Genomic DNA, 26,926 nt, shown 5'->3' on the forward strand with positions numbered 1-26,926 from the left:
AAACACAATCTGATCATATCAATAATATCACGATATAATCTAAATCATATCTGAATCTGATCACTCTATTCCAGCATATGAATATCTAAAAAATACATCTTCCGAGATGCTGAAATACAAAACACAGACATACGATATTCTTTCTTCGATCTGACTTCACATATCTACTGAATAATCTAGCCAAGCATACAAGAATGCTCATCTATTCATTCTTCAATCAAGAATACTACCATTTAGTGTGAATTCTCAGTCAATATCTTCTAAAATTCATACCAATTGTATAATCAACTTATTCTTATATCTGTCTTCGATTATACAATGTCTACGGTAGTAGAAACACCATATCCGAATCATATATAGTTCTGACAACATCATATTTCCAAAACATCTCAAAACGTAACAAGACTTACGTCTTTGTGTAGCTCTAATCAAGAGGAACACGATACTGCTTTCGGATTTGAATTCTGATGCACGGATTCTACGTAAATCAAATTCTAAATTCAAAAAGTGAAATTCTCTCTCCAAGCTCTCGATTTCCTCTGAAAATCTGAATAAGACACGTTTGGACACATGTATATATACAACATGCAAGTTAAGCAACGTGTCACATCTTCCTTGCTGCACGCATGACCGCGGGTGCGGTCATGTACCGCACCGCGGTTGCGCTCGTGCAATATTTATCATTCCATTTCTCGAAATTCAAAACCGCGAGTGCGGTACATTCCAGACCGCGGGTGCGGTGTCTTGACCGCAGGTGCGGTGTATGCAAGACCGCGGGTGCGGTCTTGCTTCGCCCAAAATCCATACCCTACTGGACTTACACCGCGGGTGCGGTGTCTCCCAGACCGCGGGTGCAGTCCTGCATTTTCTAAAAATCCACATTTTTAATCCTTGTAACATCTCATAATCTTATCTGATTAATTCTACAAGTTTTGGGGCATTACATTAATTTTGTCTGATTAATTCTACGACAATTCTTGGGCATTACATTTCTCCCCCTCTTAGATCTGAGTTCGTCCTCGAACTCACAACCAATCAATCCCAATCTCATAGAGGAAATGTATAACAGAGTTTACCATCCAAACTCCTTTTAATAACATCATTCGGCAATATCTCCCTTGTATCCATCCTTGATTCTAATCAGGAATACAAAGTCAAGAAGTATCCTATCACAATACTTCTCACAATCCTTCTGACTGAATTCATCTCACAATATTGGTTATACAACATCCGTATATGCCAACCTGTAAGTTATAACAAAACAATACTACCTGTAGTTGTTATCATATTTGCTTATCCCAATCCCGGACATATTCAGTCTTTATCTTCAAATACCAATCGTCATTATCCGACGTTGGTTTTTTAAATCTTTCCATTCTGAATTATCTTGATAGCTACTGTCAAACAGTCAATCATATCATGACAATAGTCACAACAACTAGTGCTAACGTCCAGTACTAAAGCTCTACCAATATCTTGCAATATCTGAATAATACACTCCGACTACTTGTCAATCTGTGAACAATCTGCCATAGAAAGCTTATGAAATATTCTATCACAAGTACAACTCCATCAAAATCACAATCCGATATCATCTAATTCCTGCATTCTAGTCAATCTGACCATTTCTTTGACATTGATCTCTGCCATCTGGTTCTGTTTGTACGTAATCTGGTACAAACTGATAGATATAGATTGAGTGATCTATCAATCATAATCATATCCTATCATACTTTGAAGAAAATGGACATAATTTTATTACAAAAGCTATAGAAATGCACTCCCATTTCTATTCAGAAAGATACAAAATCTGTAATAATCTTCTGATTTCTACCTTTTTGTCTTCTTCTGTTAGCAATTCAGAATTATCAGTACAATTTATGCCAACATTTCTGTACACATTCTGTTATAACTGATCTGATCTGTTTATCTCATGACTGTCTGTTCGAATATCATACATTCTCAACTATCTGAATGAAAACTGAATCCATAACTGTTCGGTTCTGACGTTATCTGTGTATTCAGATTCGAACCATTCTGTATAAACAATCAGTTAATAACATAAATGAAGAAAGAAATACCTACCTGGTATTCGGCTCTGACTATCCATATCAAAATCTGTAAATAATTCTGAAACATTTTGATATCATAACATAATCAGTCCCATCCAATACAAAATCACAGATCTGTTAATTCTGATTGATGTTCTGTTCTGATTAGCAAAATACAATTCTGAACCCTCTGATTCCTAAACTGATGTACACTCAACTGGGTACAATAAACTGTATCAGCACTGATTCACAATAACAGTAATATTACATCCGATTCAGAATATACTCCGTGCATCATAATTCAAATCCGAAAGCAGTATCGTGTTCCTCTTGATTAGAGCTACACAAAGACGTAAGTCTTGTTACGTTTTGAGATGTTTTGGAAATATGATGTTGTCAGAACTATATATATGATTCAGATATGGTGTTTCTACTACTGTAGACATTGTATAATCGAAGACAGATTTAAGAATAAGTTAATTATACAATTGGTATGAATTTTAGAAGATATTGACTGAGAATTCACACTAAATGGTAGTATTCTTGATTGAAGAATGAATAGATGAGCATTCTTGTATGTTTGGCTAGATTATTCAGTAGATATGTGAAGTCAGATCAAAGAAAGAATATCGTATGTCTGTGTTTTGTATTTCAGCATCTCGGAAGATGTATTTGTTAGATATTCATATGCTGGAATGGAGTGATCAGATTCAGATATGATTTAGATTATATCGTGATATTGTTGATATGATCAGATTGTGTTTTGTTCAGATTGATCAGAGTATGTACTGAGTTGAGTATTGATCAGAACAGATTGTGAATTGAGCTACACATTGATACAGTGTATTTGATTTTGTCATTTCAGATCGGATATGGACAGACTAGACTTCGAGACTTCGTCTTCCTCAGACGGGGACGACAAAGGTATAATTCATGTGATATTCGGGAAGAAACAACTCAATTGAGATCACTACTTGAGTTGCCCAATAAATCACATACTATGTTCTTGTTTATGTTTTATATGATTATGCTTTGTTTACTGATTGTATTCATGCATTTAAGATAGGACAATTTGGAGATCAGCCAGACTGCTAGACGTTCGGTGATATCACAGCTTAGGGGAAGATCACTTCTCCTATTGTAGATGTAGATACAGATCAGACGAAGTCTAGGAATAAGACGTACAGTCACCCCGAGTGGTAGGGTAGGTGACAGATCGCGACGTCTTATTCACCCCGGGATCCCTAGAGTTATAGAAAAAGTCGAGTCTAGACATGATTTGAGTAGGACTGCATGGTTATATGGATGTGGCTCCTAGATCATGGGACCTATCGTTATTGCTTCCATTTGTGCTAGCATGTTTTTATGATTTAGATTGTTTATATGCATGTTTATCTGATTTGAGTTACATGCTTATTTGATTTATTTCATAGATTATGAAATATATTGGTTTATACATGATCGCATGTTTTATGAATTAGTTTGTTTATATACATGCTTACCATGTTTTATACTGGGATTTATTCTCACCGGAGTTATCCGACTGGTGTCTTGTTTGTATGTGTGCATGACATCAGGTGAGGCAGGATCGGGGTCAAGAAGATGATGAGAGAAGACGTGTTAGCATGGTGATTCCGGACTTACAGTAGATTGGATTGTACTACTAGAACTTTAGTAGTGAACCTTAGATTAGAATGTTATACATTATTGTATTTTTAATACTGAATTGTATTTTTATATACAAACATGTATAGTATTTAGATTCCATTACCTTCCGCATTATAATTTAAAAAGAAAAATTTTAGACCCTGTTTATCAGAACAGATAATTAAATCCCAACGATGATTAAGAAGTTGATTAGCGTCCGGGTCCTCACAACAGGTGGTATCAGAGCTTCATGTGGCTTCAGTTGTCTCGAGGCATATGCGATCACATGACCCCGCTGCATAAGAACACATCTCAAACCTCTGTGAGAGGCATCGCAATATACAACGAAATCACCCGTACCTGAAGGTATTGTCAACACTGGAGCACTGGTCAGCCTCTTCTTCAGCTCTAAGAAACTAGACTCACACTCCTCAGACCATACAAACGGCATATTCTTCTGTGTCGACTGAGTGATTGGTTTTGCAATACTGGAGAAATTTTGAATAAATCTTCTATAGTATCCTGCTAGACCCATGAAACTGCGTATTTCTGGCACAGAAGCCGGTCTCGGCCAACTAATTACAGCTTCCACTTTACTCGGATCTACAGAAATACCATCTCCAGATATAATGTGTCCCAAAAAGACAACTCGATTCAACCAAAACTCACACTTTGATAATTTAGCATACAGTCGCTCGTTTCTCAACGTCTGCAAAACAATTCTGAGATGTTCTGCATGCTCATTTCTTTTTTTCGAATACACCAAAATATCATCGATGAAGACAATAACAAAATCATCCAAATACCGCTGAAAGATTTGATTCATCAAGCCCATGAATACCGCTGGAGCATTTGTTAAACCAAATGGCATAACAATAAATTCGTAATGCCCATACCTGGTTCGAAATGCTGTCTTTGTTATGTCTACATCTCGAACTCTGAGCTGATGATATCCGGATCGCAAATCAATCTTGGAATAAACCGAAGATCCCTGCAACTGATCAAATAAGTCATCAATTCTAGGCAAAGGATATTTATTCTTTATCGTTGCCTTATTCAGTTGCCGGTAATCTATACATAATCGCATCGAACCATCCTTCTTTCGCACAAACATCACTGGTGCTCCCCAAGGAGATACACTAGGTCTGATATATCCTTTGGTTAACAGATCTTCCAACTGTGCTTTCAATTCTTTCTATGGCATTTTATGTACCCCTTAAGGTAAACGATCAGAGGTGGGCTGAGACAGTTTGTATAGACTGTATACTAATCTGTTTGATTTCAGATACATGCCTCCTAGAAGAGCAGCCGTGCCTTTACGACCCACAGCACCAGAACAGGGTAGCACATCCGGTGATCCGATGGATGTGACTGCGACTCCTATGGAAACTCTTTTGAAACGATACCACCTGTTGTGGGGACCCGGACGCTAATCAACTTCTTAATCATCGTTGGGATTTAATTATCTGTTCTGATAAACAGGGTCTAAAATTTTTCTTTTTAAATTATAACTGCGGAAGGCAATGGAATCTAAATACTATACATGTTTGTATATAAAAATACAATTCAGTATTAAAAATTCAATAATGTACAACATTCTAATCTAAGGTTCACTACTAAAGTTCTAGTAGTAAAATCCAATCTACTGTAAGTCCGGAATCACCACGCTAACTCGTCTTCTCTCATCATCTTCTTGAACCCGATCCTGCCTCACCTGATGTCATGCACACATACAAACAAGACACCAGCCGGATAACTCCGGTGAGAATAAATCCCAGTATAAAACATGGTAAGCATGTATATAAACAAACTAATTCATAAAACATGTGATCATGTATAAACCAATATATTTCATAATCTATGAAATAAATCAAATAAGCATGTAACTCAAATCAGATAAACATGCATATAAACAATCTAAATCATAAAAACATGCTAGCACAAATGGAAGCAATAACGATAGGTCCCATGATCTAGGAGCCACATCCATATAAGCATGCAGTCCTACTCAAATCATGTCTAGACTCGACTTGATCTATAACTCTAGGGATCCTGGGGTGAATAAGACGTCGCGATCTGTCACCTACCCTACCACTCGGGGTGACTGTACGTCTTATTCCTAGGCTTCGGTCTGATCTGTATCCACATCTACAATAGGAAAAGTGATCCTCTCCTAAGCTGTGATATCACCGAACGTCTAGCAGTCTGGCTGATCTCCAAACTGTCCTATCTTAAATGCATGAATACAATCAGTAAACAAAGCATAATCATATAAAACATAAACAAGAACATAGTATGTGATTTATTGGGCAACTCAAATAGTGATCTCAATTGAGTTGTTTCTTCCCGAATATCACATGAATTATACCTTTGTCGTCCCCGTCTGAGGAAGACGAAGTCTCGAAGTCCAGTCTGTCCATATCCGATCTGAAATGACAAAATCAAATACACTGTATCAATGTGTAGCTCAATTCACAATCTGTTCTGATCAATACTGAACTCAGTACATACTCTGATCAATCTGAACAAAACACAATCTGATCATATCAACAATATCACGATATAATCTAAATCATATCTGAATCTGATCACTCCATTCCAACATATGAATATCTAACAAATACATCTTCCGAGATGCTGAAATACAAAACACAGACACACGATATTCTTTCTTTGATCTGACTTCACATATCTACTGAATAATCTAGCCAAACATACAAGAATGCTCATCTATTCATTCTTCAATCAAGAATACTACCATTTAGTGTGAATTCTCAGTCAATATCTTCTAAAATTCATACCAATTGTATAATCAACTTATTCTTAAATCTGTCTTCGATTATACAATATCTACGGTAGTAGAAACACCATATCTGAACATATATATAGTTCTGACAACATCATATTTCCAAAACATCTCAAAACGTAACAAGACTTACGTCTTTGTGTAGCTCTAATCAAGAAGAACACGATACTGCTTTCGGATTTGAATTCTGATGCACGGATTCTTCGTAAATCAAATTCTAAATTCAAAAAGTGAAATTCTCTCTCCAAGCTCTCGATTTCCTCTGAAAATATGAATAAGACACGTTTGGACACATGTATATATACAACATGCAAGTTAAGCAACGTGTCACATCTTCCTTGCTGCACGCATGACCGCGGGTGCGGTCATGTACTGCACCGCGGGTGCGCTCGTGCATTATTTATCATTCCATTTCTCGAAATTCAAGACCGCGAGTGCGGTACATTCCAGACCGCGGGTGCGGTGTCTTGACCGCAGGTGCGGTGTATGCAAGACTGCGGGTGCGGTCTTGCTTCGCCCAAAATCCCTACCCTACTGGACTTACACCGCGGGTGCGGTGTCTCCCAGACCGCGGGTGCAGTCCTGCATTTTCTAAAAATCCACATTTTTAATCCTTGTAACATCTCATAATCCTATCTGATTAATTCTACAAGTCTTGGGGCACTATATTAATTTTGTCTGATTAATTCTACGACAATTCTTGGGCATTACATTTCTCTAGTGAGTTTAAGAAACTCATAAAATAACAAAATCAAGCAACTGTACATTCTGGCTATCTGACCAATCCTCATACTGTCCATATCAACTGCTATATCTCATCTGCAAATAACATATGCTCCCAACAATATAAGATATCGCGCAAATACTGATGTAGAACAATAACAATACTCAGCAGATATATAAAAATAAGAGAATAAATAATCAGAATAAGATAATCTGCAGATAATAAATTTCTGACATTTCTGGAATTACTGATCTTTCTGTCTTAACTGTCTAAATCAACCGATCTTCAGATACTGTATATTCTGAATAAACACTGTATCAATAACTGCATACTGGATTCATACCTGACCCATTTCTGTATACAATGATCATAGTTCTCTGACTATTTAACACAATCTTCAAATATTCAATATAATCAATCAAGTGCTGCAATATATCAATACGTCAGAGATATATCAAGCATAATCTTCAGAATACCTCTGAACATAAACGCTATCAATTTAGAAACAAAACTGAAATGTCTTCAAGAGAATACTCAATCCACTGTAATTCTCAGCCAATGTTCTTTTATCTGTCAATTATATCAATTCTGTCAAGTCATTCTGTACTATGTTCTAATATACCAGCAATACTCGGTATTGATTCAATTTTGAAATCTACCTTTCTGATATCAAACACATCTGAAATCTTATTTAGGCAAACACCAGTCAACTATTATATTACTAGCAACTTTGTCACTGGTAGACTCGATTTCAATGGATCTATTGAATACATAAGGATGCCATCTGTTCCTCTCTGTAATAATCGAGTCATAAACAGTACAAGTATTAAAGGAATTCTAGATCTAAAATCATTACCGGAAAATTTCCGTTTATCATCCAGATATGGTCTGGGTCTTACCATTTCTGGAACAATTTCTACAATATTTTTGTACTTGTTCAGCATATAAATGACAATAATGCTTCAATCAGAAACACAAGTGCATCACAATCTAATTCCATCTCATTCTTGTCTAACTGGAGTATATCATATGTCACAGAAATTTCTGATATCAACATATTCCTCAACAACCAAGGAATCAATACTACAGTATATACAGACCCAACAGATACAGCATATCTCCATGCTACTCATTCACATATACTCATAAAGAATGCATTAGTACACATCAATACGTATGCAATATAATCATAAAAGAATAGTACCTGCAATATATTCTGGGTCTGTTTCTCAGTCATTATCACCAATGACTCTGCCCTCTAAAATCTTCGAGAACCCTTCTGGGGACAAACCTTAGCAAAGTGTCCCGTTTGCTTACAAACATTGCATTTACCAAGCACTCCTTGACATTGTTCTGTGGAATGTCGCCCTCCACACGTCCTACAATACACTCCGGTATAGCTCGGACTAGGACTGCTAGAACTAGAGGAATCACTTCCTAACTTCTTGAACTGTTTCTTTTGAATCTTCAATGGTTCTTTCTTCCTATCACTGCTGCTGCCAATCTCAACTCTAGAAGGCAATTGCTGTGGATTTGATGTTGGAAAATCATACGAGACTCCCTGTTGTCCTATCAGAACCGTTTCTGCTCTTTTGGCCGTGTTCAAGGTATCAGCAAAACTACTCGATTGCTTCACATTCACCAATGTACGTATTTCTGGATTTAATCCCTGAATGAACTGACTAGATATAGCATAATCGTTTCTAGCCATGAGAGGGGCAAAACGTAACAAGGTGAAGAATTGTGCCAAACACTCATCGATACTCATTTGTCCTTGTCTTAGGTTCGTGAACTCTGCACTTCTGTCCTCTCTATATGATACGGGGAAAAATCTTTGATAAAATTCAACCTTGAAAATGTTCCACGAGATCACTGAACGATTCTGTTCTAGAGCTCCTTTGGTTAATAACCACCATCTTCTTGCAGTCTCGTGCAACTGGTTCTCAATAAGCCTAATTCTACACTCATCTGTGAAATCTAGGAATTCAAATAACATTTCTGTCTCCTCAAGCCACTTCTCACAATCTGCTGACGTCTCATTTCCCTTCAGAACCGGCGGCTGAAACGACTGGAACCTCTGTAACTGTGTTTCCATCTGAATCTCTGACACGTCTATCTGAGGTTCTGACCTACCTGTCTGATCATATGAAGTACTGCCTCTTTCTGGAATTCTTCTGGGCGGTACATCTGATTACCAAACACATTAGTAATCTAGTACTACAAATCTGTACCAATCTTTCTCTGCTCATGATCATCTTACTGCTGATCATGAATCTGATCTGATTCATACTTAAGAATACATAATACCAATTCCAATCACATAATCAGGTAAACATGTATCTTAAAGCAGTAACACATAGTCTCATGCCAGCACATAATGTCAATCAACATTAAAACAATCTCATGCTAGCACACACATGCAAGGAAAGAAAATTCATCTACCCCGCTCATTCTCTTCTATCTCAATCTAATTCAATCGAAAAGATCTATCGCTAAAGGATCTATAGCTAAAGAAACCATCAGCTCTAAAGGAACAAACCTCGCTCTGATACCACCTGTTGTGGGGACCCGGACGCTAATCAACTTCTTAATCATCGTTGGGATTTAATTATCTGTTCTGATAAACAGGGTCTAAAATTTTTCTTTTTAAATTATAACTGCGGAAGGTAATGGAATCTAAATACTATACATGTCTGTCTATCAAAATACAATTCAGTATTAAAAATACAATAATGTACAACATTCTAATCTAAGGTTCACTACTAAAATTCTAGTAGTAAAATCCACTCTACTGTAAGTCCGGAATCACCACGCTAAACTCGTCTTCTCTCATCATCTTCTTGACCCCGATCCTGCCTCACCTGATGTCATGCACACATACAAACAAGACACCAGCCGGATAACTCCGGTGAGAATAAATCCCAGTATAAAACATGGTAAGCATGTATATAAACAAACTAATTCATAAAACATGCGATCATGTATAAACCAATATATTTCATAATCTATGAAATAAATCAAATAAGCATGTAACTCAAATCAGATAAACATGCATATAAACAATCTAAATCATAAAACATGCTAGCACAAATGGAAGCAATAACGATAGGTCCCATGATCTAGGAGCCACATCCATATAAGCATGCAGTCCTACTCAAATCATGTCTAGACTCGACTTGATCTATAACTCTAGGGATCCCGGGGTGAATAAGACGTCGCGATCTGTCACCTACCCTACCACTCGGGGTGACTGTATGTCTTATTCCTAGACTTCGGTCTGATATGTATCCACATCTACAATAGGAGAAGTGATCTTCTCCTAAGCTGTGATATCACCGAACGTCTAGCAGTCTGGCTGATCTCCAAACTGTCCTATCTTAAATGCATGAATACAATCAGTAAACAAAGCATAATCATATAAAACATAAACAAGAACATAGTATGTGATTTATTGGGCAACTCAAGTAGTGATCTCAATTGAGTTGTTTCTTCCCGAATATCACATGAATTATACCTTTGTCGTCCCCGTCTGAGGAAGACGAAGTCTCGAAGTCCAGTCTGTCCATATCCGATCTGAAATGACGAAATCAAATACACTGTATCACTGTGTAACTCAATTCACAATCTGTTCTGATCAATACTCAACTCAGTACATACTCTAATCAATCTGAACAAAACACAATCTGATCATATCAATAATATCACGATATAATCTAAATCATATCTGAATCTGATCACTCTATTCCAGCATATGAATATCTAAAAAATACATCTTCCGAGATGCTGAAATACAAAACACAGACATACGATATTCTTTCTTCGATCTGACTTCACATATCTACTGAATAATCTAGCCAAGCATACAAGAATGCTCATCTATTCATTCTTCAATCAAGAATACTACCATTTAGTGTGAATTCTCAGTCAATATCTTCTAAAATTCATACCAATTGTATAATCAACTTATTCTTATATCTGTCTTCGATTATACAATGTCTACGGTAGTAGAAACACCATATCTGAATCATATATAGTTCTGACAACATCATATTTCCAAAACATCTCAAAACATAACAAGACTTACGTCTTTGTGTAGCTCTAATCAAGAGGAACACGATACTGCTTTCGGATTTGAATTCTGATGCACGGATTCTTCGTAAATCAAATTCTAAATTCAAAAAGTGAAATTCTCTCTCCAAGCTCTCGATTTCCTCTGAAAATCTGAATAAGACACGTTTGGACACATGTATATATACAACATGCAAGTTAAGCAACGTGTCACATCTTCCTTGCTGCACGCATGACCGCGGGTGCGGTCATGTACCGCACCCCGGTTGCGCTCGTGCAATATTTATCATTCCATTTCTCGAAATTCAAAACCGCGAGTGCGGTACATTCCAGACCGCGGGTGCGGTGTCTTGACCGCAGGTGCGGTGTATGCAAGACCGCGGGTGCGGTCTTGCTTCACCCAAAATCTCTACCCTACTGGACTTACACCGCGGGTGCGGTGTCTCCCAGACCGCGGGTGCAGTCCTGCATTTTCTAAAAATCCACATTTTTAATCCTTGTAACATCTCATAATCTTATCTGATTAATTCTACAAGTTTTTGGGGCATTACATTAATTTTGTCTGATTAATTCTACGACAATTCTTGGGCATTACAAGATGTTTCTTGGAGAGTCTATTTCAGACTTTGATGAAAGAGTCAGTAGCATTGTGATTGAACTAAGTGCTCTTGGAAAATGATACAGCAATCGAGAAGTTGTACTGAAAGTGATGAGATGAACTCCAAGAGAACAAGATCTCAAAACCATGACAATACGAGAATCTAAAGATCTAAGAAAACTAGAACTACATGATATGTTTGAAGATCTCAAGACATATGTTAGCAGATCTCAAGGCTTATGAGTTTAAAGTATAATAAAAAAATGGTGAATAGTACTTTACCACTCAACTGACAAAATCTTTGGCTGCTACAACAATAGAGCCATCAGTTTCCAAGTACAAATCATCTTAGCGGATGAATGATATCATGTCACTTTTGGTGAAGAAGTTTGGCAAATTCTTAAGGAAAAATCAAGGAAACTTTCAAAGCACTTACATAAGATCACATCACAAGAGAGAATGTGTTGATGAAGACAATTCACGTTTCAATTGTGGAAAGGTTGGTCATTTCATAGATGACTTCCCAAAGCTCGAGAAATATGATCGTAGACAAATTGATAAGGAAAATAGGTCTTTTGACAAGAAGAAAATATCCAAATATTACAAGAGATCATTCAAGAAGAAACATGACAAGAAAGCTTCGGTGGCCGAGGAGAGTAAGGAAAAATGGGCAAATTCTGATTCTGATTAATCTGATTCAGAGAATTCAATCAGTGGGAGTGATGAAGAAGAAGTTCACTGCCTCATGGTTGATGTTGAGCAATAATTTTCCAGTGAAGAGATTAAAAGAGAAGAATCACTGAAAGAATCACTTTGGTACTTGGACAGTGGATGTTCAAAGCATATGATTGGTAAAGCCCGGTTGATATCCCAACTAATCAAAGATGAAGGTCCTAGAATCACTTTTGGAGATGATGCAAAAGGTAAAAATGTGGGTAAGAGTAAGATTACTCGTGGAAACATTGTCATTAATGATGCGTTGCTTGTTGAAAATTTGTGTTACAATCTGATTAGTATTAGTCAACTTTGAGATATGACTACTTATCTCATTGGCATGCTTTGTAGCTTTTAATCATGATAAACAGAAGTTATGGCATATAATAATTGATCACTTTAATTTTAGATCTATCAATAACTTGAGTAAACTGAGTTTGGTTGATGGCTTGCCTGACCTAGAAATTTTCAAGAATCGTGTTTGTTCTGCATATCAGTTAATTAATCATATGAGATCTAGTTTTAAAAACAAAGGTAACAAACTAACAACTAGATGCGTAGAACTCAGGCATGTGGATTTATTTTTTCTGATTCCTATAATGAGGTTAGGAGAAATGAAATATACTCTTATAATGTTGATGATTTCTCTCGATTTACTTGGGTTATATTTTTAAGTGGTAAAGATTACACCAGTACCCAACTGATTAAATTTCTTAAGAGCATTGAGAATGAGAAATTGAATTCAATAATCAAGACAAGAAGTGATCGGCGAACTAAATTTACTAAAAAATATCTTGAGTTTTATTAGAAATGGAAATTCATTATGAATACTCAACTACCCGATCTCCTGAACAAAATGGATTAGCCGAAAGAAGGAACAAAACGTTGAAAGAAGCTGATAGAACTATTCTTACTAATTCAGGAATTTCACAAATTTTCTGGGCAGAAACCATCAAAATTCCATGCTATATTCAGAATAGAATAATGATCAACAAAAAAACTGATAAAACTTCATATAAGATGTGGAATGAGAGTATGCCAAATATGTCATATTTTTGGATGTAGATGTTACATTCATAATAATTGTAAAAATCATTTGACTGTGATTGATTCTAAATCAGATGTTGGTATTTTTCTGGGATATTCGGCAGTGAGTAAGGTCTTTCAATATTTAGCAAAAGGAATTTAAATATTGAAGAAATTATGCATATTGTTTTTGATGAAACAGAGTTAACAGACAAGCAAACTAACCCAACTGATCAAAGTAATCAGATGGAAGCATCAATCTGTATGATGAACCGAAAATGATATCAATGTAAATGTTGGAACTTTTCAAGTTCGCCATTGATCGAGCAAAACTTGCACAATGAATAGTTCCAAAATTTGTTTTATAAATGAAAGCTCGATTTAAAATATCGCAAGTGCACGATAGTCAAGTTATAATAAACGTAAGTGAATACGAGTATCGATCCACAAGGACTGCGTTACACTATTCTTATTTTCACTTCAATTTCTTTAGCAACGATAGATTGAGTTGGTGATTAAACTAAAGTGAATTTAATAACTAAAATGATTAAAATGCAAGAACAAATAATCAAGAAATCAATGATTAAACTGGATGTAAATCAAATGAGAAGCGAATTTGTTGGGAATTATCAGTTCACCTACCGCTCGTGTTCAAATAATTATACTCGACTTTTACTCGTGCATTCGACGGAATTCCCTAGACTAATTAATATACTCTGTCGAGCTATATTAATACTAATCATAAACATGAAGTAATCAAGTATCCTCAATTATTTAACAGTTCACGATTGCATTACGTTCTATGGAATCCGCTAGCTTTCATCCGGGTGAATTATCACTATCGACACGTACCCAATTCCGTATATCTACTAAAATTGTAAATCCGTGGTCTATGCTATTCGATCCTATTGTCAATTATTCTATCGAAATCATTAACAACATGAAATAATCAAAGGAAGTTAGCTAGACTTCAATTGAAATGAGAAAGCACAAAAGCATAAACAAATCACTCATAAAAACGTCGATAAATAATGTTAAACAACGAGTACGGGGTAGGATCCCCTCAAATCCCAACAAATATAGAGTTTAGCCAACAAAATTCATAATAAAAATCAACAATCTATGAAAGAAATAAAAACTGAATAATTAAAATACTAAGGTTGACGATGGATGACGGCTGCGACGCTTGGAATTCTCGAGTTCTTCGAAAGTCTCTCTTGCTCCTGGCCTTCCTCCCAAGAAAAGTGATGGAAAATATCAGAATAGTCTCCAAATCGGCGCCTCTCTCGTGTATTAGGTTATGGTGTAAGATAGAGTCCACAAAACTTGGAAACAAATCTTCCCGGATTGCGTCGCTCGCTAGGGCGGTCAAGATTGTCCGCTGGGGCGAGTGATTCTCGAATTAAAATTCCTGGCCGTGTCTTTGGTCTCGCTGGGGCGGTTACTTTTGACCGCCCTAGCGAGAGCTTCGCGCAAAATATTCTCGTTCACATCGATGGATTCGCTGGGGCGGTCATTTTTGACCGCCCTAGCGAAGGACTCGCGCAGAAACTCCTCGGCTGGGCCAATATGCTCGCTGGGGCGGTCACTTTTGACCGCCCTAGTGAGACCTCTTCGATGCTATGCAAATAAAATCCCACTTTTTGGTCCACTTCCTACAAAACCACCACAAAATACACGAGATCAGCCAAATGCTAAATAATGCTAAATGAATGCTAAATTAAACTAAACAAACTAATATGATGCATGAATGCGACTCAAAACCAACACTAAAAACACGTAAAAACGAGTCCTATCAACCCCCTCATGCTAACCTTTTGCTCGCCCTCGAGTAAAATAGGTTAAAGCACGAGATTCTAACAAACTCAACAAACACAAAAAGAAAACTCAACCAAGAAAAAAAAAACACGAGTAAATGTCAATGGTGAGTTAACAACGTTTATGTTCATGCCTCAGTTTACTTTCCCATAACCAATCCAGTCAAATCGCAACCGAATACTCATTCTCATCTACACATAAATTTCGACACTAATTTGAACGTGTGTGTGTGTCATGATGGGTCTAGTCATTCGCACTTCAAATAGATCAATTATCAAATCATGCGAGTCACTCAATTAACACTTCAATACAAGTCTCACTAGCATGCATCCCCGTGTCCATTCATCACTAGCCACAAATTGAACTTTATTCAGCTTTTAAGTACAGATAAGGGTGTCGAAAAGAAGGAAAATAAGCTCAAGTGGCTAAAAGTTGGGAGTACACCGATCATTTTCATTGTGCAATCATCAAGACTTTTCGTCTGACTTTCCTCGTCTCCTTACATCTCCAACTTTTAGCCGAGGAATATAATTTCATTCCTTTTATTTCGGCTCCCCCTCACCTTACATCTCCTTCTTTTTTTCTTTCTTTTTCTGTTTTTTTTTTTTAATTGCACAATTTTCACACATGTACTCCCTAGGCTAAGAATATAATACTTTGGATCACAGCTGGTTAGGAGTATGACATTGTAATTCAGTGCAATGGAAAAGAGGTAAATGTAAAGTTCAAAGCAAATCAGATTTTTTCATTCAAGGTCCCAACTAGCGACTTATTTTCACGGGTTTACATGCCAAATCAACTCATAAATGGTGCCGTTCAAGCTAACCTCACAAAATTTTCAAATTTCACCCTTATTCCTACAAAGTTCTAGTCCCCACACATGTGTGCTTAAAAGGTTCAAATTTTGTACCAAAATTCATGCTTTAACAATCAAGAGTATCATTCACGACATGACCCAATCAACTCTTTTGTAGCCTATCAATTCAAATCATCATTGGCTCATAAACGATGGCTTCTCACCATAAACGACACCCAACAAAAAAAAACCAACATAAACGACACCAAACAACAGAAATGCAACGAAACTAAGCCAATTAACTAAAAACGAAACAAAGACTAAAAACATAAAAACGAATGAATGCAAATGCAATGACAAAACAAACAAAATAAAAATAAAAAGAAAGGGGAAACAGTGAACTCCCCTGATCAGAACTCCTCATCCTCGTCATGCTCAGGTGGTGGGACTCCCTCGTCAGCTGGTGGCGGCATAGGGTAATGGTACTGGAACTGGAAGGGTGGCGGGTATGCGGGTGGTGGTGGCAGGCCGGATGTGTCGATGCCCAAATGCGTTGAGATCCCCTGTACCAAGTACTCGACGTTCTGAATATGAGCTTGATTGACGGCCTGATACTCAGTCTGGTAAGTGGCCCAAGCGCCCAATTCGTTGATGCGATCTCGCATGGCCCGGCGGCGTGGCTGCGGAGGAGGCAGTGCATGTCCTAAAGCCGGAGGTGGTGGAGCTGCGCCCCCATACTCGAAAAATACATCCTCGGGCAGCTCTGCCTGCCTCTTCTCCCTCTTGGATCGATAAAGAGCGTCATCAATAGCTCTCATCGGTGGTAGCCACTCATCATCATCGGCAAATATCACCCCCGCTCGGGCACATAACTCAGTCACGATCGTCGGAAAATAAAACGCCAAATTGCTGCTGTGTATGCACATGTTGAGCTGTCCAAAGATGAGTCTGCCCACATCAATCGCCATCCCAGTCTGGATGGCATACAGAACAACCGCCCGCTCACGCTGGACATCACTCGTATGCCCGACCGGCATCAATCTCTTAGATAGAAACGCATACCACATTGCCGCGTCCACTCTCAAAAATTTTTCAAGAAAAACCGTATACGTCCCCGGCTGTTTCCACGTGGTGCCCGGATAGCAGAGCGTGCGAATAATTAAATCATAGTCCGGGTTGAGCACCCACGCCTGAAACTCAGAGTCATCGACCGACGGTAAACCCAGCAAGTCATTGATAGTTCTCGAATCATACGGGACTAGACGCCCCCGCACAGATGCCTTAGGCTCACTCCGCTCCGGAGCATTGGCATAGAATTCACGCACAACCGGAATCACCGCGGCATTCGGTTGTGCTAAGAAATTACTCCACCCTCGTCCCTCTACTAAGACTTCCGGAAAATCACTAATAACAGATGTAGTAAACCCTCGCTCAGGGATTGGTTTTCTATGTAGTTTAGCATGCTCAAACCGCTCCCGAGCTTTCTCATTAACAAAATTAGACGGAGTCGAACGAGAACTAGAGGCACCGTGAGTTACCTTCGATCGTTTTGGGGCCATGTGGAGAGTAGAGTGCACAAATATAGAACGGGAGAAGCGGCGGCCGGAGAAGGGGTGACGGCGGCGGCGTAGGTGGTGGAGGTGGTGCCGGAATGTGGCGGTGAACGGAGGAGATGCGGCGGCGGTGGCGGTAATCGTGAAGAGTTGGCCGGAGAGTGGAGTTGTGACCAGAAAAATCCTTTCTTGAGCTTGTAGAAGGTGGAGATTCACAATTGTCCTGAAAATTGGCAAGAAAACAAGTGAATTTCTTTAGATCTAGAGTGGAGGTGCGGAAAATCGAGAATGGAGGCGAGGGTTTGCGAGTGGGAGAAGAAAGAAAAGAGGCGCAGCTTTTTAAATATCGCGACTCGCTAGGGCGGTCGAAAGTGTCCGCCCTAGCGAGACATGTTCGGCCAGAATTTATTTATTTTTTTTTTTTGGAAAAGTTGCAACGCTCGCTAGGGCGGTAGAATATGACCGCTGGGGCGAGAGATTTTCGGCCAAAATATTTTTGAAAGAAATCGAGTGGCCGCTGGGGCGGTCAACGTCGACCGCCCGAGCGAGACATGCTCGGCCAACAAGCTTTGTTTTAAAAAAAACCATTCGCTGGGGCGGTCACTTTTGACCGCCCTAGCGAAGGACTCGCGCAGAAACTCCTCGGCTGGGCCAATATGCTCGCTGGGGCGGTCACTTTTGACCGCCTTAGCGAGACCTCTTCGATGCTATGCAAATAAAATCCCACTTTTTGGTCCACTTCCTACAAAACCACCACAAAATACACGAGATCAGCCAAATGCTAAATAATGCTAAATGAATGCTAAATTAAACTAAACAAACTAATATGATGCATGAATGCGACTCAAAACCAACACTAAAAACACGTAAAAACGAGTCCTATCAACCACTAGAGGCACCGTGAGTTACCTTCGATCGTTTTGGGGCCATGTGGAGAGTAGAGTGCACAAATATAGAACGGGAGAAGCGGCGGCCGGAGAAGAGGTGACGGCGGCGGCGTAGGTGGTGGAGGTGGTGCCGGAATGTGGCGGTGAACGGAGGAGATGCGGCGGCGGTGGCGGTAATCGTGAAGAGTTGGCCGGAGAGTGGAGTTGTGACCAGAAAAATCCTTTCTTGAGCTTGTAGAAGGTGGAGATTCACAATTGTCCTGAAAATTGGCAAGAAAACAAGTGAATTTCTTTAGATCTAGAGTGGAGGTGCGGAAAATCGAGAATGGAGGCGAGGGTTTGCGAGTGGGAGAAGAAAGAAAAGAGGCGCAGCTTTTTAAATATCGCGACTCGCTAGGGCGGTCGAAAGTGTCCGCCCTAGCGAGACATGTTCGGCCAGAATTTATTTATTTTTTTTTTTTTTGAAAAGTTGCAACGCTCGCTGGGGCGGTAGAATATGACCGCTGGGGCGAGAGATTTTCGGCCAAAATATTTTTGAAAGAAATCGAGTGGCCGCTGGGGCGGTCAACGTCGACCGCCCGAGCGAGACATGCTCGGCCAACAAGCTTTGTTTTAAAAAAAACCATTCGCTGGGGCGGTCAAAATTGACCGCCCTAGCGAGGTATTTTCGAAAAGAAATTTTTTTTTTTTTTTTTTTAAATGAATGCAGATGTCATGTAACTACCTAAATGCAAATGATGTGACTAATAAAAGAATCTAATTGAAATGAAAATAAGGAGTATAAATAGTTCTCAATTTATAGTCTAGAGCTCGACTTTTCACCCATGTCCTCAACGACTGTCATGGAGCCGAGTGACTCCAATTTGTGGCTCAATTGTGCCACCAATATAGTGCTTTAATCTTTGGGCGTTCACATTAAACGTCCCTTCCTTGCCATCATGCAACACCACTGCACCTGACGGGAACACCTCGGCTATGATGAATGGTCCTGACCATCTGGATTTCAGCTTGCCCGGAAAAAGTCGTAAGCGAGAGTTGTATAACAACACCGCTTCACCCACTTTGAATTCCCTTCTTATAATGTGTTTATCATGAGCTCTTTTGGTGCGTTCCTTTTAAGATAGGGCAAGATCATAATCTGTACCTCGGAACTCATCCAAATGACTCAACTGCAGCAATCGTTTCTCACCTGCAAGAGCAAAATCAAAGTTAAGTGCTTTGGTCGCCCAATATGCTCTATGCTCTAATTCTACGGGTAGATGACATGCTTTACCAAAAAGTAACCTATATGGTGTAGTGCCTATAGGTGTTTTAAAAGCAGTACGATAAGCCCACAAAGCATCATCTAACCGAATGGACCAGTCTTTTCTATTCACATTCACTGTCTTCTCTAGAATCCTCTTAATCTCTCGATTGGACACTTCAACTTGTCCACTAGTTTGGGGATGGTATGGAGTGGAAACTTTGTGGGTGACACCATATTTGGCCAACAGTTTATCAAAAATTTTATTGCAAAAGTGGGTGCCACCATCACTTATGATTGCACGCGGTGTACCAAATCGATTAAAAATGTGTTTCTTTAAAAATTTTAACACCACTTGTGCATCATTCGTGGCACAAGTCTCTGCCTCCACCCATTTCGACACATACTCCACTGCCACCAAAATAAATTTCTTTCCAAAAGAAGCAGGAAAAGGACCCATAAAATCAATCCCCCACACATCAAATATTTCACACTCAATAATATTATTCAAAGGCATCTCATGACGGTTGGAAATATTACCTGTGCGTTGGCATCTATCACAATTGAGAACATACAAACGAGCATCCTTAAAAAGAGTTGGCCAATAGAAGCCACATTCAAGTACCTTAGATGCCGTCCGTATGGGTCCAAAGTGACCACCTACCTCACGGTCATGGCAGTGGTTCAGAATTTGACTGGTTTCCTCCTCCGCTACACATCTCCTTATCATGGCATCTGCACAGATTTTAAACAAAAACGGTTCCTCCCAAAAATAATATTTCACGTCAGAAAAGAATTTCTTTCTTTGGTGAAATGATAAATTTGGGGGGGGTGTGCCGGTGACAAGAAAATTGGCAAAATTGGCATACCAAGGGCACGCATTCACCTCAAACAATTGCTCATCAGGGAACCAGTCATCTATATCAGCATCAACGCCATTAATTCTAACATCCTCAAGCCTAGACAGATGATCAGCAACCACATTTTCTACACCCTTTTTATCTCGAATCTCGAGATCAAATTCTTGCAATAGTAAAATCCACCTAATTAACCTAGGTTTCGCATCTTTCTTAGCAAGCAAGTATTTTAGGGCAGAGTGATCTGTATACACAATCACTTTAGACAGAACAAGATATGAATGAAATTTCTCGAAAGCAAATACTATAGCAAGTAATTCCTTTTCAGTAGTAGCGTAATTCAATTGAGCATCATTTAAAGTCTTACTTGCGTAGTAGATGGTATGAAATACCTTGTTCTTCCTTTGACCCAGCACCGCACCAACAGCTGTATCACTAGCATCGCACATCACCTCAAACGGTAGCTCCCAATCAGGGGCAGTCAGAACAGGTGCTGTCACCAAACTCTCCTTGAGTATCTCGAATGCCTGCAGACAAGTAGAATCAAAATTAAACTCAACATCTTTCATCAATAGAGAGGACAAGGGCTTAGCAATTTTAGAAAAATCTTTAATGAAACGCCTATAAAAACCAGCATGCCCCAAGAAACTGCGGACTCCCTTGATTGATGACGGAGGTGGTAGATTTTTGATTACTTCCACCTTGGCTTTGTCGACCTCCATTCCATTTTCTGACACCTTGTGCCCTAACACAATCCCCTCTTGCACCATGAAATGACACTTCTCCCAATTTAACACCAAATTGCTCTCTTCACATCTAATAAGCACCAAGTTCAAATTTTCTAGACATTCATTAAACGAAGAGCCAAAAATGGAGAAGTCATCCATAAAAACTTCAAGAAAATTCTCAATCATGTCATGAAAAATAGCGGTCATGTATCTTTGAAATGTAGCAGGTGCATTGCATAGACCAAAGGGCATACGTCTAAACGCAAAAGTACCATAAGGGCAAGTGAAAGTAGTTTTCTCTTGGTCCTCAGGTGCAATTGTGATTTGATTGTATCCCGAATATCCATCCAAAAAACAGTAAAATTCATGACCGGCTAATCGTTCAATCATTTGATCAATAAATGGCAGGGGGAAGTGATCTTTACGGGTTGCATCATTTAATTTCCTATAATCCATGCACACACGCCAACCCGTAACAGTTCTAGTGGGAATCAACTCATTTTTTTCATTGGTAATAACAGTAATCCCACCCTTTTTAGGCACACATTGCACAGGACTTACCCACGCACTATCAGAGATAGGATAGATAATACCTGCATCCAGAAGTTTGATCGTTTCAGCTTTTACGACCTCCTGCATCTTTGGATTGAGTCTCCTTTGAGGTTGTGCTAGAGGTGAGTATTTATCCTCCATCAGAATTTTGTGCATGCAGATCGAAGGACTTATCCCCTTGATGTCCGCAACTTTCCAAGCGAATGCTCCTCTATGCTCCTTAAGGACTTCTAAGAGCTTACTCTCCATATCATCTGTCAAAGAAGAAGAAATAATAACAGGCAGTTTATTATTTTCTCCTAGATATACGTACTTGAGATGTGGAGGTAGTGGTTTGAGCTCCAAAGTAGGTGGCTCCTCTAGGCTCGACTTTTGAGGCATTAAATCTTTTCTGTCTCCCAATTCCTCTAGTCGAAGCCTCACTTGCTTTCTCCAAGGTGGAATGGCATTCAAGTGAGCTACCATCTCCATCTTTTCCTCGTCTAACTCGTCCTCCTGCTTTTCCGTAGTGAGAGTGGCCTCCAATGGTTCTTGCAATCCATCCTGCACAAAATCACAAACGAGAGAATCTAAGACATCAACACGAAAACAACTATCATTGTGCATTGTGTGCTTGAGAGTATTAAAGACATCAAAAATAATTTCTTCTTCTCCAACTCTCAGTCTCAATTTTCCCTCGTCAACATCAATCAGTGCTTTCCCTGTAGCCAGAAATGGTCTCCCTAGGATTAAAGGCATCTCTAAATCTTCCTCCATGTCAAGTACTACAAAATCTGCAGGAAAAATAAACTTATCCACTTTCACCAAGACATCTTCGATAATCCCACGTGGATACTTGACAGATCTATCAGCCAGTTGCAATGACATCCTAGTTGGCTTGGGTTCACCCAATCCCAGTCTCCTAAACACAGAATAGGGCATCAAATTAATACTCGCACCAAGATCACATAGAGCTTTATGAAAATTAATATCACCAATAATGCAAGGTATAGAGAAACTCCCTGGATCTTTTTGCTTTGGAGGCATCTTGTTTTGAACTAAAGCGGAGCAATTTTCAGTCAAGTTCACAGTCATATGATCTTCTAGCTTCCGCTTATTCGCCAAGATATCTTTCAAGAATTTTGCATAACTTGGCATATTCAATAAGGCATCAGCAAAAGGAATGTTAATATGCAGTTTTTTGAATACCTCAAGAAATTTACCAAATTGTGCATCTAACTTAGCTTTCTTCATTGCTGCGGGGAAAGGTGGAGGGATAACAATTTTATTCGGTGCAGTAGGTGTAAATGTAGAGTTAGAAGACTTATCTCCTTGATGTTCCACCTCATCCTCACCATGCTTGGTCCTTTCCTCATTAGACTCGAGTGCTCTTCCACTACGCAATTCCACAGCTTTCACTTGCTCTCTCGGGTTAGTCTCCGTGTTGCTTGGCAAAGTTCCTTGCTCCCTATTAGCAATTAACTTAGCCAACTGCCCAATTTGATTCTCTAACCCCTTTATGGATGCATCCTGATTCTGAAATCTCGTCTCGGTTGCTGAAATAAATTTAGTCATCATTTGCTCTAAATTTGACTTCTCCTCCCTAGGCGGTTCTGGCTTGAATCCTTGGTGCATCCCATGTGGTGGACCTCTTTGTTGGCGGTTTTGGTTGTTTTGACCTCCCCACGAAAAGTTTGGGTGATTCCTCCATCCCGGATTATAAGAGTTTGAATAAGGGTCATTTCTAGGACGGTTCTGGAATCCCACGTGTTTTGCTCCCTCAGGCACATAGAATGGATTGCCATCTTGGCAATCCTGCACGTCATGCTCACCTCCACACTTATCACAGAAAATCTCTTGCAGACGCATAGCCGATCCACTCGCACTCATCCCATCAATCTTTCTGTTCAAAGCCTCTACCTGTGCTGACACCGCAGACAAATCAGTAACTTGATTAACTCCAGCACCTCGTTTCTGCCTATCGGAATGAGGATGATAGCTACTAGCAGCCATCTCCTCCAATAATTCATATCCTTCCTCAGCCGTTTTTCTCAGCAAGTTACCACAGGCAGCAGCATCTATCATGGTACGGTTAGGAGTAAGCAGACCGTAGTAAAAAGTTTGAACAACTAACCCAAGAGGTAGCTCATGGTGTGGACATCTCCTCAATAAATCCTTGTATCGCTCCCACGCCTCGTAAAGTGACTCAAGCTCATATTGAGCAAAAGTAGTAATGTTGGCTCTCAGCTTCATAGTCTTCGACGGAGGAAAGTACTTGATCAGGAATGCCTTCGCCATATCCTCCCATGTAGTGATAGACCCTACAGGCAAACAGTTTAACCACGCCTTAGCTTTATCTCTTAGTGAAAATGGAAATAAACGCAAACGAACAGCATCATCAGACACAGCATTAAACTTAAAAGTATCGCAAATTTCAAGAAAATCAGCTATATGAGAATTAGGGTCGTCAAGTGCACTTCCCCCAAATTGAACAGTGTTTTGAATCATCTGAATGATAGCTGGCTTGATCTCAAACTGGTTAGCTCGGATGACTGGTCTCACGATGCTTGGACGTGCTCCATCAAGAGACGGTTGTGCATAATCCATCATCGGTATACGGCGTGGCATCTCAATCCGTCTCTCATTTTGGCGGTCCGCCTCCTGCTCTTGTTCGTGCCTCTCCATTTGTTCCTTGAGTCTTTGCTGTTGTCTTCGGCGTCTAGCAGTGCGTTCGATCTCAGGGTCAAAAGGCTCAAGCTTAACTTCGAGTGATCTTCGCATGCACCACAAGAAAAATCTGCAACAGAATAGGAGTATCAACTAACAATAAAATAAATAATACTAAAGAATTTAAATGAAAAATAGAAAAATTGTGAATCAACAGTCCCCGGCAACGGCGCCAAAAACTTGATCGAGCAAAACTTGCACAGTGAATAGTTCCAAAATTTGTTTTATAAATGAAAGCTCGATTTAAAATATCGCAAGTGCACGATAGTCAAGTTATAATAAACGTAAGTGAATACGAGTATCGATCCACAAGGACTGCGTTACACTATTCTTATTTTCACTTCAATTTCTTTAGCAACGATAGATTGAGTTGGTGATTAAACTAAAGTGAATTTAATAACTAAAATGATTAAAATGCAAGAACAAATAATCAAGAAATCAATGATTAAATTGGATGTAAATCAAATGAGAAGCGAATTTGTTGGGAATTATCAGTTCACCTACCGCTCGTGTTCAAATAATTATACTCGACTTTTACTCGTGCATTCGACGGAATTCCCTAGACTAATTAATATACTCTGTCGAGCTATATTAATACTAATCATAAACATGCAGTAATCAATTATCCTCAATTATTTAACAGTTCACGATTGCATTACGTTCTATGGAATCCGCTAGCTTTCATCCGGGTGAATTATCACTATCGACACGTACCCAATTCCGTATATCTACTAAAATTGTAAATCCGTGGTCTATGCTATTCGATCCTATTGTCAATTATTCTATCGAAATCATTAACAACATGAAATAATCAAAGGAAGTTAGCTAGACTTCAATTGAAATGAGAAAGCACAAAAGCATAAACAAATCACTCATAAAAACGTCGATAAATAATGTTAAACAACGAGTACGGGGTAGGATCCCCTCAAATCCCAACAAATATAGAGTTTAGCCAAAAAATTCATAATAAAAATCAACAATCTATGCAAGAAATAAAAACTGAATAATTAAAATACTAAGGTTGACGATGGATGACGGCTGCGACGCTTGGAATTCTCGAGTTCTTCGAAAGTCTCTCTTGCTCCTGGCCTTCCTCCCAAGAAAAGTGATGGAAAATATCAGAATAGTCTCCAAAATCGGCGCCTCTCTCGTGTATTAGGTTATGGTGTAAGATAGAGTCCACAAAACTTGGAAACAAATCTTCCCGGATTGCGTCGCTCGCTAGGGCGGTCAAGATTGTCCGCTGGGGCGAGTGATTCTCGAATTAAAATTCCTGGCCGTGTCTTTGGTCTCGCTGGGGCGGTTACTTTTGACCGCCCTAGCGAGAGCTTCGCGCAAAATATTCTCGTTCACATCGATGGATTCGCTGGGGCGGTCATTTTTGACCGCCCTAGCGAAGGACTCGCGCAGAAACTCCTCGGCTGGGCCAATATGCTCGCTGGCGAGACCTCTTCGATGCTATGCAAATAAAATCCCACTTTTTGGTCCACTTCTTACAAAACCACCACAAAATACACGAGATCAGCCAAATGCTAAATAATGCTAAATGAATGCTAAATTAAACTAAACAAACTAATATGATGCATGAATGCGACTCAAAACCAACACTAAAAACACGTAAAAACGAGTCCTATCAGCCATCTTGATTTTGATGATAACAAAACTTGTTAATTTGTGTTAATAATAATCAACCTTAGTGTGCAAAAGTTTGGATTATTCACGAGCTATTTACATCGCAAGCTGATGACCTAAATGATTCCTCAAACTGAATCAGTCTAACTTTTACGTCAATTAAGCAGTCCAACTGATTGTCCAGTTGATAGGTGGTTCAGCAGGAGAACCTCAGAAGCCTGGCCAGTCGAAAGAGTGTTCAACTGATGAAGAAACCCAGCTGATCAGTTCAACTGAACGAGAGTGAAATCAGTTCAACTAACGAGTCAACTGATTTCACCAGCCCAACTGAAGATCAGTTCAGCTGACCAGTTCGAAGCATCAATCAGAATCTTTCAGTTGTATATGAAGACAAACTCTTTCAATTGATTCTAGCTGTGCGTGAAGGTACAAAGTCATTGTCCAGTCAAAGGACAATAATGGACGTTGCATCAAAGCATTAAAGAAAAAATGTTTCAGAAGAGCAGTCGGAAAGTCAAGA

The 26,926-nt window shown here is 39.2% G+C and overlaps 1 non-coding gene across 1 annotated transcript; it reads left to right on the plus strand.

Moving 5' to 3' along the window:
- The first annotated feature begins 24,190 nt into the window (after positions 1-24,190).
- On the plus strand, positions 24,191-24,297 carry LOC140835597 (small nucleolar RNA R71). Its single transcript, XR_012118920.1, has one exon. It is a non-coding gene; the product is annotated as a small nucleolar RNA R71 (small nucleolar RNA).
- The last annotated feature ends 2,629 nt before the right edge of the window (positions 24,298-26,926 follow it).

The sequence above is a fragment of the Primulina eburnea genome, chromosome 6, assembly GCF_022965805.1.
Source record: "Primulina eburnea isolate SZY01 chromosome 6, ASM2296580v1, whole genome shotgun sequence".
Taxonomy (NCBI): Eukaryota; Viridiplantae; Streptophyta; class Magnoliopsida; order Lamiales; family Gesneriaceae; genus Primulina; species Primulina eburnea.